This window comes from Hordeum vulgare, chromosome 4H, assembly GCF_904849725.1.
Source record: "Hordeum vulgare subsp. vulgare chromosome 4H, MorexV3_pseudomolecules_assembly, whole genome shotgun sequence".
In the NCBI taxonomy this organism is placed as follows: domain Eukaryota; kingdom Viridiplantae; phylum Streptophyta; class Magnoliopsida; order Poales; family Poaceae; genus Hordeum; species Hordeum vulgare.
Genome location: NC_058521.1, coordinates 188256193 through 188269923, shown reverse-complemented (window position 1 = coordinate 188269923; position 13731 = coordinate 188256193). Strand labels below are relative to the sequence as shown.

Below are 13731 nucleotides of genomic sequence, written 5' to 3'. Positions count from 1 at the left end.
TTTGCATCCAAACGTAAATTTAAAATAATGCACAATATAGGGGAAGCTCTTGCTTATCACACACTTCTGAAAGCGACAATGCTATTCATTGATTATATCTTATGTTGAAGCTTTGATCTATATGTTGTCATTAATTACCAAAAGGGAGAGATTGAAAGCACAACTTCTCCCTAAGGTGGTTTTGGTAATTAATAACAACATATGTGTCATTGAACTAATGGTTCTATCTAGTATATTTTAGAGAAGTTCAAAGATGCATTTTCAAAGCCCAATACTATTTATATTTTTGTGAGAAATCACATTTCAGTCCATAGGAAGGCCAATACTACTAAAAGGGGATGAGTTGACTATGATGATTTGGTTGCTCAAGTGCTTATAGAACGCCACTAAAAATACTAATGAAAGTCTCCCACAAATATTCTATCAAAATCCACAAAATCCAAGATTAGGTGTCACGAACTTTTCCATTCAACCATATCGAGTTTTACCTCAGACGGATCCCATACCAAACCCTAGCATCTTGGTGACACCAAGTGCCATTTTGGGGCAACCGAGATGAGTGCCCCCGGGTCAGGTAACCAACTTATTAAAATCGGAATTTCCGAGTTTCGGGAATCGGTCTCACCGAGTGGAGCAAATTGACTAGACTAGCCAAAATCGGTACCATCAAGGTTCATATATCGGTCTCACCGAAAAGATAAAAGTTGCCATGTTTTGCATTAGTCGGTGCCACCGAATTTCACTTTGGTTTCACCGAGTTGGACAATAATGTTGTAACGGTTGGATTTTTGGAGATGCCTATATATACCCCTCCACCACCTCTCATTTGTAGAGGAAGCACTCATAACACACATACACTTGTCATATCCATTTTTTCTGAGAGAGAGCCACCTGCTCATGTGTTGAGATCAAGATATGCCAATCCTACCATTTGAATCTTGATTTCTAACGTCCCTAAGTTGCTTTACACCCAGTCAATCTCTTCTACCCAAGCCAAATCTGTAAGATAGTGATTGAGTGTTGAGGAGACTATCTTTTGAAGTACAAGAGCAGCAAGTTCATCATACTACCACATCTATTACCTTTTGGAGAGTGGTGTATCCTAGATTGGTTAGGTGTCGCTTGGGAACCTCTTACTTCATGCCATGGAGTTGAACCAAGAAGTTTGTAAGGGCAAGGAAATCGCCTACATCGTGAAGATCTACCCTGAGTGAGGCTAGTCCTTCGTGGATGTAAGCCATGATGGAATAGAGAAGGTTGCTTCTCCATGAACCATTCGTGGGCGACCTTTTTCCGCATCCACGAGGGAACTTTTAATCGACATTGCCATAACCTCCTAGGGGAGGGACTGGTGGTGGCGTGTGTAATATGATGTACTATGTGATAACTTCGTATAATGTACCAGACTCTTCCCACTTATACCTACATGAGAAGTGTCTTAATTATGTGTAGATCATGCGAGTAGTGATGCTTCCGAACGCCTTGAGAATGCCCTTACTCAAGCGTCACCCCTTATTGTATTCGCTATTTTATTTATGTTTCTTTATTTGCTTAGTAGTATAGATAGAACTACATTTATAATTGTTCTGTTAAAATCTTACAAATAGACTATTTACATATAATGTTGTGGGTATGAACATAGCCACGTGAGAGATGACGAAGTTGTGGGTTGGTAGTTACCAATGCAACCACTGCTCCTTCTGGGATCGACATACTATACTTACCATGAATTGCAATAGCCTTGTGACCTTGCAGGTCATCATGCTTCAAATTAGGAGGTGGATGTTCATCATCTCCTTTCTTCTCTCGTTTTTCATATTGTACATTAGCGATAGGATCTTGCACCGGTGCTTCGTTCAGGTGTTGATCCATTATTTGCACCTTAACATGATCTTCAAGGCTTTGTTCATATTTAGTTAGACTTCTTCCAAGCTAGCTCATCCTTTTGCATAAAAAATAGGCTGCAACCAATTGCATAATGGTTCGTTCTTCATTTTTACCATGCTCTCTTGGTCAGCGGAGATTTTGAAATATTGAAAAATGAAATTCACTTACCTCTTCCCAAATCTTGAGTGAGACAACTTCCACTTGTGCAGTGACATGCTATACAAACAGTTTTTAACCCCATTCCGCAACGAATGTTTAAATCGTCGCCTTACATGTGTAGGCAATAGTAGGGTCCATCCCATAAGACACGTAAAAAGCGTCAGTTATGGTGACCGATGTACACACATGGAAAATATCACACACTATATTTCTGGCGTACAGGTGGTATTTGGAATTAACCACACATGTCTATCACGAGTCAAACGCGTCTAATTTCTCATGGAAAACAAACGATGTTTGACCTTTTACCATTTGTGAAACATTACCTAATCCACACGAGCCATGGTAGACACTATGTGTGCTATCTTCATCGCACACGGGATTTCCCTGGCAACCATGTGCCATGCATGATATCATTGCACACGTTTCTCGAAAAATTTATGCATGGGATAGTCTTTGCATCGGGCACGGTTTCCTTTTGTCTCACATGTGAGATAAGGTGCTACAACAAACAATTGAGGAGCTCCTATGCACACGTACGTGCTGCAAAATCATCTACCATTTCTTATGTGTCATCGATGTTTCAGTTTATATCTCGTGTGCATTTGCTGTAGATCACTGGCGGTTGCGCTATGAGTTGCGTGTGCTTTCCGTTCAGGATTGCACATGCTTGGTTGCTTGAACTGTGTGCGCTGAAATGGCTTGGTTATTGTAATACATCGCATTTGAATCACCCTGCAAATAGCAAATTTGCCACAATATGCAATCAAACAAATAGTGTACACATGAAGAACATTCATCATAATATTCGGCACAATACGTAATTGAACAAATAGTCTCTACAGGAAGAACATTCATCAAAATATTCGCCACAATATACAATTGAACAAATAGTTTCCACAGGAAGAACATTCATCATACTACGCAATTGAACAAATTGTAGATAAATTCCATATATGTATGGACATACGTAGTACATAATCATATGTTATGAAATACAAAGACATGATCACATGGATAAAAATGCATCCATGCTTATATGTTTAGCTCATAACACTATATCAATGCGTACTTATTCTTGGGGGGTATTAATACTGAAGTCTTCGACGTCTTTAGTGGCTTGATATAGTGATTCACAAAGAAGGTGCTGATAAATTTCCTAACACACAACAATTCATCTGCGGCGAGCGGTTCAGAGGTCATCGATTGAAGATTAACTCAGGATTTTTAGATCAGAATGTCACATACATGTGGTGTAGAAGATAGTAATTAAGAAACAACCTTACTGGTTCAATGTTGTCAGCATCAAGACCACATACAACATGTTTGCAAAGGTTCTTCATGTGTGCACACATGTAGTATCCACATAGGTTGGACCCTTGTTGTTCTTGAGGAAACTGAAATTTTGTGTAGAATATTAGTCATGTATTTTCCCTATTATAAACAACATAACGAGTGCAAGTTGTTTCTTTCTTCTTTGGAGAGAAATAGAAAGATGATTACTTAGAAACTTGAACATGTGACTAGCATTTTCTGAAAATAACGGATTTTGTTGCCTTACCTCTAAAAAAATCATCTGCTCCACTAGTAGTTGGTGGTTGAACCATTCCCCTCCTAAAGTTATGATCTTTGATGATACAGTGCAAATGTAGATGAATTTTCACATACTCAATTTTGGAACCAGATGTGAACACAACATATTAACATCAAATAATTGGATATGTATCCATGAAATCCTGAATATCATTGAGATCCCGAGCCTTATTTGAATCTCTGAGATAATCCAGGTATAAACAGGGTTGCATTTTGGTATAGTGACCACCAAGATCAAGTGATGGCTATAGTTGTGAAAACCTTGAACTTATGAACTATGTCGAAAAGTGAAAGACGATCAATGTATATGTGGTTGTACATTAAAATTACCATTGATGATATGGCCACATGAAGAATTATCCTATCTGTAAGTCAAAAAAGATCTTGGTGACATGATCAATGGAAGCCATGCCTATGGCAATACAACTTAACAAAATTTCGTTTGCTAAATTAGGATCTATGAAATACACATACACCCTTCTTGTTCTCTGCATCATCAATCCCATGAGAGGAATACAATATAGTTAGCTTATTTTTTCATTTACAGCCGTGTATGGAGAAGTTGGTCAGTGTTTGTGAAGTACTTACAATATCAAGCATTTGACAAGAGTGGCAGCAAGCTCATCGAAGTTGAAGAAGATATGAAAGTCCTCGAATTCCGCATTGATGGTACGTGCAAGGTGATTCAAATGCTACTATCGTAGTGCACTTGTAGAATGTTAGTAGCTTCTCCTTCTAACATTCTATCCATGCAATATTTATGTAACTTGCGACAATTGGAACTGCACTCCTCAAAGTATTCGCGAACAAGAAATGGTTGGCCATGCTTGTACTTGCGTGCTTCAAATGGGTCTTCATCGGCCATACCATGGTTCTACTCGAGGAGTCTTAGTAGTAGGATTCTATGGTTCTTATCCATCCTCTGTTTCTATCATGTATAATAACAAACTACCAATTTTACAAGGAAGCTAAATATAAATGCAACAATCTTTGTAATAGAGGGTGCACATCAGTAGTGTTTGAATGTGATCAAATTAATTGTGTAACGTATGTACATTCTAATATAAAATATGCCAATCTATTAAAAACTGTTGCTCTTGCACCCTGTTATTTTCATGAAGTGTGAGAATTTGTTTATTTCAGATTGCCATGTTGGGTTGATGCTAGACATGTTTCTGTGCATAATTAAACCTCGCTCATGTTGAATGAAATGAAGTGCATCATGTCTACTACCATGCTGTAAATTTTGATGCCATGATAAGTCATGTAGCATATAGTTTTCTTGTTGTTAATATGCCTTGAGGTTAAAACAATTTGTGAAAAATGGTTTTTTGCACTAAGTCCCTAAATGCTATGTTTTATAGTCATGTTGTGATATTCCTACCATGTCATCTGAATAAATTTAAGACATATTACTACCGGTGTAAATTAAAATGGCACTCACAATAATAGAACTATGACAGTGTCTTTATCACATCCAGAATCGAAAAACAAACGGGAAGTGTCTAAATCACACATAATATAACAAATGATTTCTAACAACGAGAGTTAGGCTAACCTTCTGTGCACGTGCCATAAACTTCCTCCCATTGTACCTAGATTGAAAAGCTCCTAATTTCACGGATGAAAATTGATGTTGACCATGAACAGATAGGTCTTCAGCTACCCCACTCCATTCCTTGTAAGTGATTGTCCTAGGGAGCTACAAGAGAAAGAAATGCCTCAAATCGGTCTACCGCTTTAAAATCCCCAATCCCAAACCAAAACCCTAAGCCTAGTTGAGACACAGAGAAGAGAGATGAATACCTAGCTGGTGAGACATTCATCATCGAAGATACTGATTGAGGGGTCATAAGAGGAGACCATAGTGTGTCCGTGGTGGTCGTATGCTAGAGGGACAGATGTGGCGGCAGACGCCGGGGGAGGGGGTAACAAGGGAAATGTGGCCCCTGGAGTGGGAGGCATATACTTCAGTGGTCGGCGAAATTGTTTTCTTGTTGGAGGGAAACTTGGTGCGCTAATATTCATGACACACGGTGTTTCTGTTTTTATCGTGTGCGATGATATAGATCATACAAAATTTTGCCCCTCCCCATGTATTCCCTGGTTATTGTGCACATCCACGTCATCGCATAATTTAACATCAACTTATAACTTGGGTATAAAAATTAGCGGACACATAATAATCAAACCGAGCAAGTTCACTAAATAATCAAGCTGCTTGAACTATAGACATAGCTCTAACAAAAGACAGGCTCTGTGAACAAAGGCTATTAGCACTACACGTATTTTTAAATAAGACGCCGACGAGCCACCGCCCTATGCCTCGCCGATGTTCAATGAGATGTCGGCGACTTGTTCGGTCGACATTCCGTCGGTGCTGGACTCCGCGTCCCCCAGGACGAATTCGACCACGATGACATCCTCATTCTTGGCATTGCCCTCATCATCGGAGTTGCTCTCATTGTTGTAGTACTCATAGTAGTGGCTCCGCTAGAGCTCATGTTGGTACTACACTATCTATTCCTCGACGAATAGGCGCTTCTCTACCTCCTCCCAAGCGACATGCAACTCCTCCCAGCGCTTCATGCTCTCACACGGGTCCTGCATATGCAGCTCTCGCTCGGAGATATTGTGGGGAAGGGGATCCATGGCCTCTGCCACCGCATCATCGACATGCATCTTGGCATCCGCACCGTCCATCTCTTCGGACGTGTGATGCATGCTGGATTTCAACAAAGTGTGGAGTATCTTGGTGTGGGCATTCTCGATATTGTCCTAGATGGCCTCAATCCGGTCCAGGGCAGCCTCCGTGTCACGCTACCCTGATCGAGCGCTCTTGGCGTTTGTAGCCGCCATCACAACAGCTACAACTGCCATTTCCGTGGATCCAAATGCCCTTTCGGCTGCTGCAGTGGCCGTGTCGGCCGCCGCAGAGGCCCCTTCGGCGGATGCGTCCATGCTTAAGGCGGAAGAGGACGCGATTTCGGCCGAGGCGACCACATTCTTGGAAGAGCGGGAGCACTCGGTGCCGAGGGGACAGTCGTACACACCCTTACGAAGCGTTCCCATGGTGTCATTCTTTGTAGAAATGGTTTGTTAGGGAATGAGAATCGAGGTTGAACGTAATCCGAGCTAGACGAAGCGATGAAGGTTCCCTCGCAATCCATAAATAGATCCATGAATTTTCATCACAAACAATTCCTATACGGAACCGTGTGTATGCAGTTCACTTTTTGTATTGAATTGTAAAACTATTTTGGGATACATCGGTAATGGATATTGGTTTAATTGTATGAAAAAGATCCCTACCATGACAACGCACAAACGGCGTCCTAAATTTTGGAAATATTCATGGTTCAATTGGTATTTTCATACATTAAGTTAGTTTCTAGAAATTTAAAGGCCATAGTTTAAAACTGTCAGGAAAATCATGCAAGATGAAGCAAAAACTGTCGGGAAAATCATATTTATGTACTACTTGCTTCCCTATATGTGCCACGTGCAATAAATTTGAAGGAGTTCCAAACATCTTGAGTAATGATTTGGACACACACATTGGGAATCTAGGTTTGTAAATTCAAAAAATGAAAAAATGCTCTGAAGTACATGAAAATCAGCATGATTTCCCGACATGTGGCCAAGATATCGTGATTAAAGTAATGGTTTGTTCGTCATAAGCTTTGGCACATGCCTCTTGCAAATCGGATCATCAAAGGAAGGGTCATGGTTCTGAGAGGGAACATAGAACCTTGTGTGATGACGAACTGCCAATCGCTGCCTCATTTAGCGTAGTTTTTTATCTTACAATGTACGAATGCGACCGGCACCCTAAAATTTCAAAAAATTGGCGTTCTATTGGCGATTTTATAGATTAAGCTAGTTTCCAGAAATTTAATGGTCATAGTTCAAAACTGACTACATGGACAAGAAAATTGATGCAAAAACCACTGGAAAATCACATTTATGTACCACTTGCTTTCGTATGTATGCCACGTGCAATAAATTTGAAGGAGTTCCAAACATATTGAGTAACAATTTGGACACAAGCATTGGGAATCTTGGTTTGTAAATTTGAAACATGAAAAAAATGATCCGAAGTACATGAAAATATGCATGATTTCGTGACATAGGGCCAAATGTCGTGGTCAATGTAATGTCTTGTTCGAGATAATCACTGATTGATGTGTCGTCTTTGGACCATCATGTAGTAGTGTAAGCTTTCACACACGTCAAGATGGCAATGGTTGACCATTACTCGCATCCTCATGGGTAATTACTTTATAGGGCACGCAGAAGTGCTAGCTTGAATGCCCATTGGGAAGCTCGTGGGTTAAATATGATTTTCCACCCGTTTTTGCTTGAATGCCCAGCGTGTAGGGCGGGGATGGGTATGGGATAGAAATACCCACCTGACGCATGAAGTACTTACGCATGGGCTCCAAAATTAGTAGACCCCACGTAATTTGTGCCATCAGTCACCCAAATTTCCACACATTCCACCCCTTTGGCTAAACAATCCCTAAGAAATCCCAAACCTACCCATACTATATTGTTTACTACATTGAAATACTATATATTTCTATTGAAACACTATCAAAGGTTGTTCTTAAATGCATGTGTGGTTTTTCCCACGGGGATAAAGAACACAGTGGGGACAGGGATGGTTAACTTTTTATCCCCGCGTACGGGGATAGTGATTGGGATGGGGATGTTAGGGCGGTGATGGGGACATGGAAGGGACTCCAATACCCGCCTGAGTAATCCCCATTGCCAACTTTAGACACATGCCTTTCACAAACTGGAGCATCACATGAAGGCAAGTGGTTCTGAGAGGGAACCTGGGGCCTTGTCTGACGACGAACCACCAATCGTTGTCTCATTCGGCCTAGTTTTTTTCATCGTTACAATGCACGAATCGGATCGACATACTAAAATTTGAATTATTTTGGCATTCTATTGGCATTTTTATACATAGTTAGTTTCTTGAAATTTAACGGCCATAGTTGAAAACTGAAACACATGAACATACAAGATAAAGGAAAAATTGGTGGAAAAATCATATTCACATACTACTTGCTTCTATATATATGCCCATGCAATAAATTTAAAGGATTTTCAAACATCTTGAGTAACGGTTTAGACACAAGCATTAAGAATCTAGGTTACGAAATTCAAAAAATAATAATAAATGCTTTGAAGTGTATGGTTAAAGTACTAGACTTGCTTCCAAAATACAAATTGTACGCATGCATTACATTTTGATACAAAATGTAAATATTTGGCAAGATAAACGGCTCCCACATGATTGACACTTTGTTTCGCATTCCGTGGTTTGAAAGCCAATTTCCATGAGCTAATAATCACACGTGGTGATGCATTGGGAATCGTTGGTGAATTTAAGTCACATACGACCGTTGATCCAACAATTGTGTCCCATTGAGGCCATTGAATTCCGGCGAGCGACGCGTCCATTGCAGTATCCCCCTTTTTTGGTGGCGTCGATCAAGATTCCGGCCACCTATAAATGCTGCCCGCTAATACGCCATCCCTCCTGCATTCTGTCATCTCTCTCCCGCACCCCTCGTACAAAACTCTTCCATGGCACGATCGGTCTGTGCACAAGCACAGGAGGAGACGCCACGTCACGAGGACATGGTGTATCATAGTGACGAGGAGGACCCCTTTGTGCCCCACAGGCGAGGTCGCCCCAGAACCCCTAACTGAAGATTGGTTTTGGGGCCAGTACAATTTGGCTTTGTGGAAGGCACTACCACTGGCTGAGAGAGCCACACAGGTGGCATTCAAAAGGAGTGGGATGAGGAGCGCACTAGGAACCTCCCAGCCTGGAATGCCCTTAGTGTCGCATCAGAAAAGGAGGAGCTGGAGCTTTGGCAGTGGGAACGTCGACAAGAGGAGGAGGTGTACGAAGACGGCTGGTACCACACAATGAAAGCCATAGGCGCTAGGAGCCTCACTGTTGTGTGTGTGTGGGCCAATAATATCAAGCGTGCCACTTCCAAGGAGCCTAGTTGGGCTCCGACTGAGATTGCCTACATGGTCGCTCGCCTCTGCCAGTAAGAGGCTGATCAACAAGTCGAGCGCTGCAAGGCTGATCAGGTGGCAAACTCCCTCCGTGTTGGGAAGCGGCCGCCCATCAGGGAGCGACTGGCGAGAGGCTGTCGCTTTGCTCCTCCCCACCCAAGGAGGGGTTATTATTAGTTTAGCTTTTATTCATTGTACGTATTATGCTAAGTACTATCATCATGTGTGTGTGTATATATATATATATACCCCAATGAGCTATTGAATACTCCTTCCATTCCTAAATATAAGACCTTTTTAGAGATTGCACTATGGACTACATATGGATGTATATAGACCTATTTTAGAGTGTAGATTCACTCATTTTGCTCCATATGTAGTCTCCTAGTAAAATCTCTAAAAGGTCTTATATTTAGGAATGGAGGGAGTATATTATTAGTTTCACATTTCTATATGTGTTCATACTAATTTCTAGCTCTAGTTGTAAGCGTGTTACACATATTGAAACATAACAACAACAACAACAACAACAACAAAGCCTTTAGTCCCAAACAAGTTGCGGTAGGCCAGAGGTGAAACTCATAAGATCTCGCTACCAACTCATGGTTCTGGCAGATGGATATCAAGCTTCCATGCACCCCTGTCCATGGCTAGTTCTTTGGTGATGCTCCAATCCTTCATATCACTCTTTACGGACTCTTCCCATGTCAAGTTCGGTCTACCCCGACCTCTTTTGACATTATCCACATGCTTTAGCCGTCTGCTATGCACCTGGGCTTGTGGAGGCCTGCGTTGAATATGCCCAAACCATCTCAGACGATGTTGGACAAACTTCTCTTCAATTGGTGCTACCCCAACTCTATCTCGTATATCATCATTCCAGGATTTGGTCCTTCCTTGTGCGGCGACACATCCATCTCAACATGCGCATCTCCGCCACACCTAATTGTTGCACATGTCGCCTTTTAGTTAGCCAACACTCAGCGCCATACAACATTGCGGGTCGAACCGCCACCCTATTGAGCTTGCCTTTTAGCTTTTGTGGCACCCTCCTATCACAAAGAATGCCAGAAGCTTGGCGCCACTTCAGCCATCCGGCTTTAATTTGATGGTTCACATCTTCATCAATATCCCCATCCTTCTGCAACATTGACCCCAACTATCGAAAGGTATCCTTCTGAGGCACCACCTGACCATCAAGGCTTACATCCTCCTCCTCCTCGTGCATTGTAGTACAGAAAGAGCACCTCATCTACTCGGTTTTAGTCCTACTAAGTCTAAAACCTTTCAATTCCAAGGTACGCCTCCGTAACTCCGACTTCCTGTTGACCCTCGTCCGACTATCATCGACTAGCACCACAACGTCCGTAAAGAGCATACACCATGGGATATCTCCTTGTATATCCCTTGTGACCTCATCCATCACCAAGGCAAAAAGATAAGGGCTCAAAGATGACCCCTCATGCAGTCCTATCTTAACTGGGAAGTCATCATTGTCGCCATCACTTGTTCGAACACTTGTCACAACATTATCGTACATGTCCTTGATGAGGGTAATGTACTTTGCTGGGACTTCGTGTTTCTCCAAGGCCCACCGAATAACATTCCGCAGAATCTTATCGTAGGCCTTCTCCCAGTCAATGAACACCATATGCAGGTCCTTCTTTTGCTCCCTATATCTATCCATAAGTTGTCGTACCAAGAAAATGGCTTCCATGGTCGACCTTCCAGGCATGAAATCAAACTAATTTTTCGTCACGCTTGTCATTCTTCTTAAGAGGTGCTCAATGACTCTCTCCCATAGCTTCATTGTATTGCTCATTAGTTTAATTCCATGATAATTAGTACAACTCTGAACACCCCCCTTGTTCTTGAAGATTGGTACTAATATACTCCGTGTCCATTCTTCTGGCATCTTGTTTGCCAGAAAAATGAGGTTGAAAAGTTTCGTTAGCCATAGTATCGCTATGTCCCCTAGGCCTCTCCACACCTCAATGGGGATACAATCAGGGCCCATCGCCTTGCCTCCTTTCATCCTCTTTAAAGCCTCCTTGACCTCCGACTCCTGGATTCGCCGCACAAAACGCCTGCTAGTATCATCAAAGGAGTCGTCCAGATCAATGGTAGAGCTCTCACTCTCCCCATTGAACAGCTTGTCAAAGTACTCCCGCCATCTATGCTTAATCTCCTCGTTCTTCACCAAGAGTTGGTCTGCTCCATCCTTGATGCACTTGCTTTGGTCAACATCCCTCCTCTTCCTCTCTCGGATCTTCACCATTTATTGATGTCCCTTTCACCTTCCTTTGTGTCTAACCATTGGTAGAGGTCCTCATACGCCCGCCCCTTGCTTCACTCATGGCTCGCTTTGTGGCCTTCTTTGCCATCTTGTATTTCTCTATGTTGTCTGCACTCCTATCCAGATATAGGCGTGTGAAACAATCTGTCTTCACCTTAATTGCCTTCTCCACATCATCGTTCCACCACCAGGTATCTTTAGCTTCTCTTCTACTTCCCCTAGACACTCCAAACTCCTCTGAGGCGACCTTAAGAATGCAAGCCACCATCTTCATCCACATGTTGTGTGCTTCACCTCCTTCCTCCCAAGGGCCCTCCTTAACGACCCTCTCCTTGAATGCCCGAGCTACCTCGCCCTTGAGCTTCCACCACTTCGTTCTAGCAACTTTGGCACACTTGTCCCGTTGGACATGAATCTAAAAGCGGAAGTCAGCAACCACAAGGTTATGTTGAGGGACAACACTCTCTCCAGGTATCACCTTGCAATCTTGGCATGCACGCCTGTCTTCTCTTCTTGAGAGGATGAAATCAATCTGGCTAGAGTGTTTCCCACTAGTGTACGTCACTAGATGTGATTCTATCTTCTTAAAGAGGGTGTTAGCTATGATCATGTCGTAGGCTAGCGCAAAGCTTAAAACATCTTTTCCTTCTTGATTCATGATGACATAGCCAAATCCCCCATGCACCCTTTCAAAACCTGTGTTAGATGTGCCCACGTGGCCATTGAGGTCTCCGCCTATGAAGAGCCTCTCGCCAATCGGTACACTCCTAGACATGTCCTCCAGGCCTTCCCAAAACTCCCTCTTGGTGTTTTCATTGTAGCCTACTTGTGGGGCATATGCGCTGATAACGTTGAGAACTAAGTCCCCAACTACCAGCTTGATCAGGATAATCCGGTCCCCACGTCTCTTGACGTCTACCACTACATACTTGAGGCTCTTGCTGATCAAGATGCCTACTACATTTCTGTTTGCAAGCGCCCCCGTGTACCACAGCTTGAAGTCGGTACCCTCCACCTCCTTCGCCTTCTGTTCCCTCCATTTGGTCTCTTGGATGCAAAGAATATCAACGCCTCTCCTCACAGCTGTATCAACTACCTCCCAAAGCTTACCTGTCAGAGACCCTATGTTCCAACTACCTAAGCGAATCCTCCTAGGCTCTCCTAGCTTCCTTACCACCCTTCGCACTCGTCGAGTCAAATGAGAAGACCCTTGCTCATTTTCCACTACACCCGAGCGCTGATGTAGCGCACCACTAAGGATGCGACGACCCGATCCTCGTTCACTTGCCACCGTATATAGATCACGATACGGCGTGCCACCTGGGGGGTGACGGCCCAACCCTTGTCCATTTTCCACCACACCCGGGTTCTGATGTAGCACGTCGCTGAGAGGGTTACGCCCCAATGGAAATCTTTTGGGTTTCATCTCCATTAGAGTGTCTGAGTTTTCACGTTGGCTCGCCAAGCCTATCACAACCCTCCTCCTTTACCCGGGCTTGGGACCAGCTATGTTGACACAACATTGGCGGAGTTACATATTGAAACATAACAATAGAACATAAATCATTGACACATCGAAACATGTCAATATTCTGATTGGTGTCCAGACATTGGGATCGACATCAAAACAATTCAACAAAATAAAATGCATCCATGACTACCACCCTAACCTACGGAAGCTCTTGGCTTTGTGTGAACTCGGTCACGCGTTCGTCCATGTGGTTTACACGCTCGCGGTAAATCTGGACCAC

At 42.8% G+C, this 13731-nt stretch overlaps 1 pseudogene; it reads right to left on the bottom strand.

Annotated features, from left to right (window-relative positions):
- Positions 1-11955: 11955 nt before the first annotated feature.
- Positions 11956-13412, bottom strand: LOC123450388 (annotated as a pseudogene).
- Between the last annotated feature and the right edge of the window lie 319 nt (positions 13413-13731).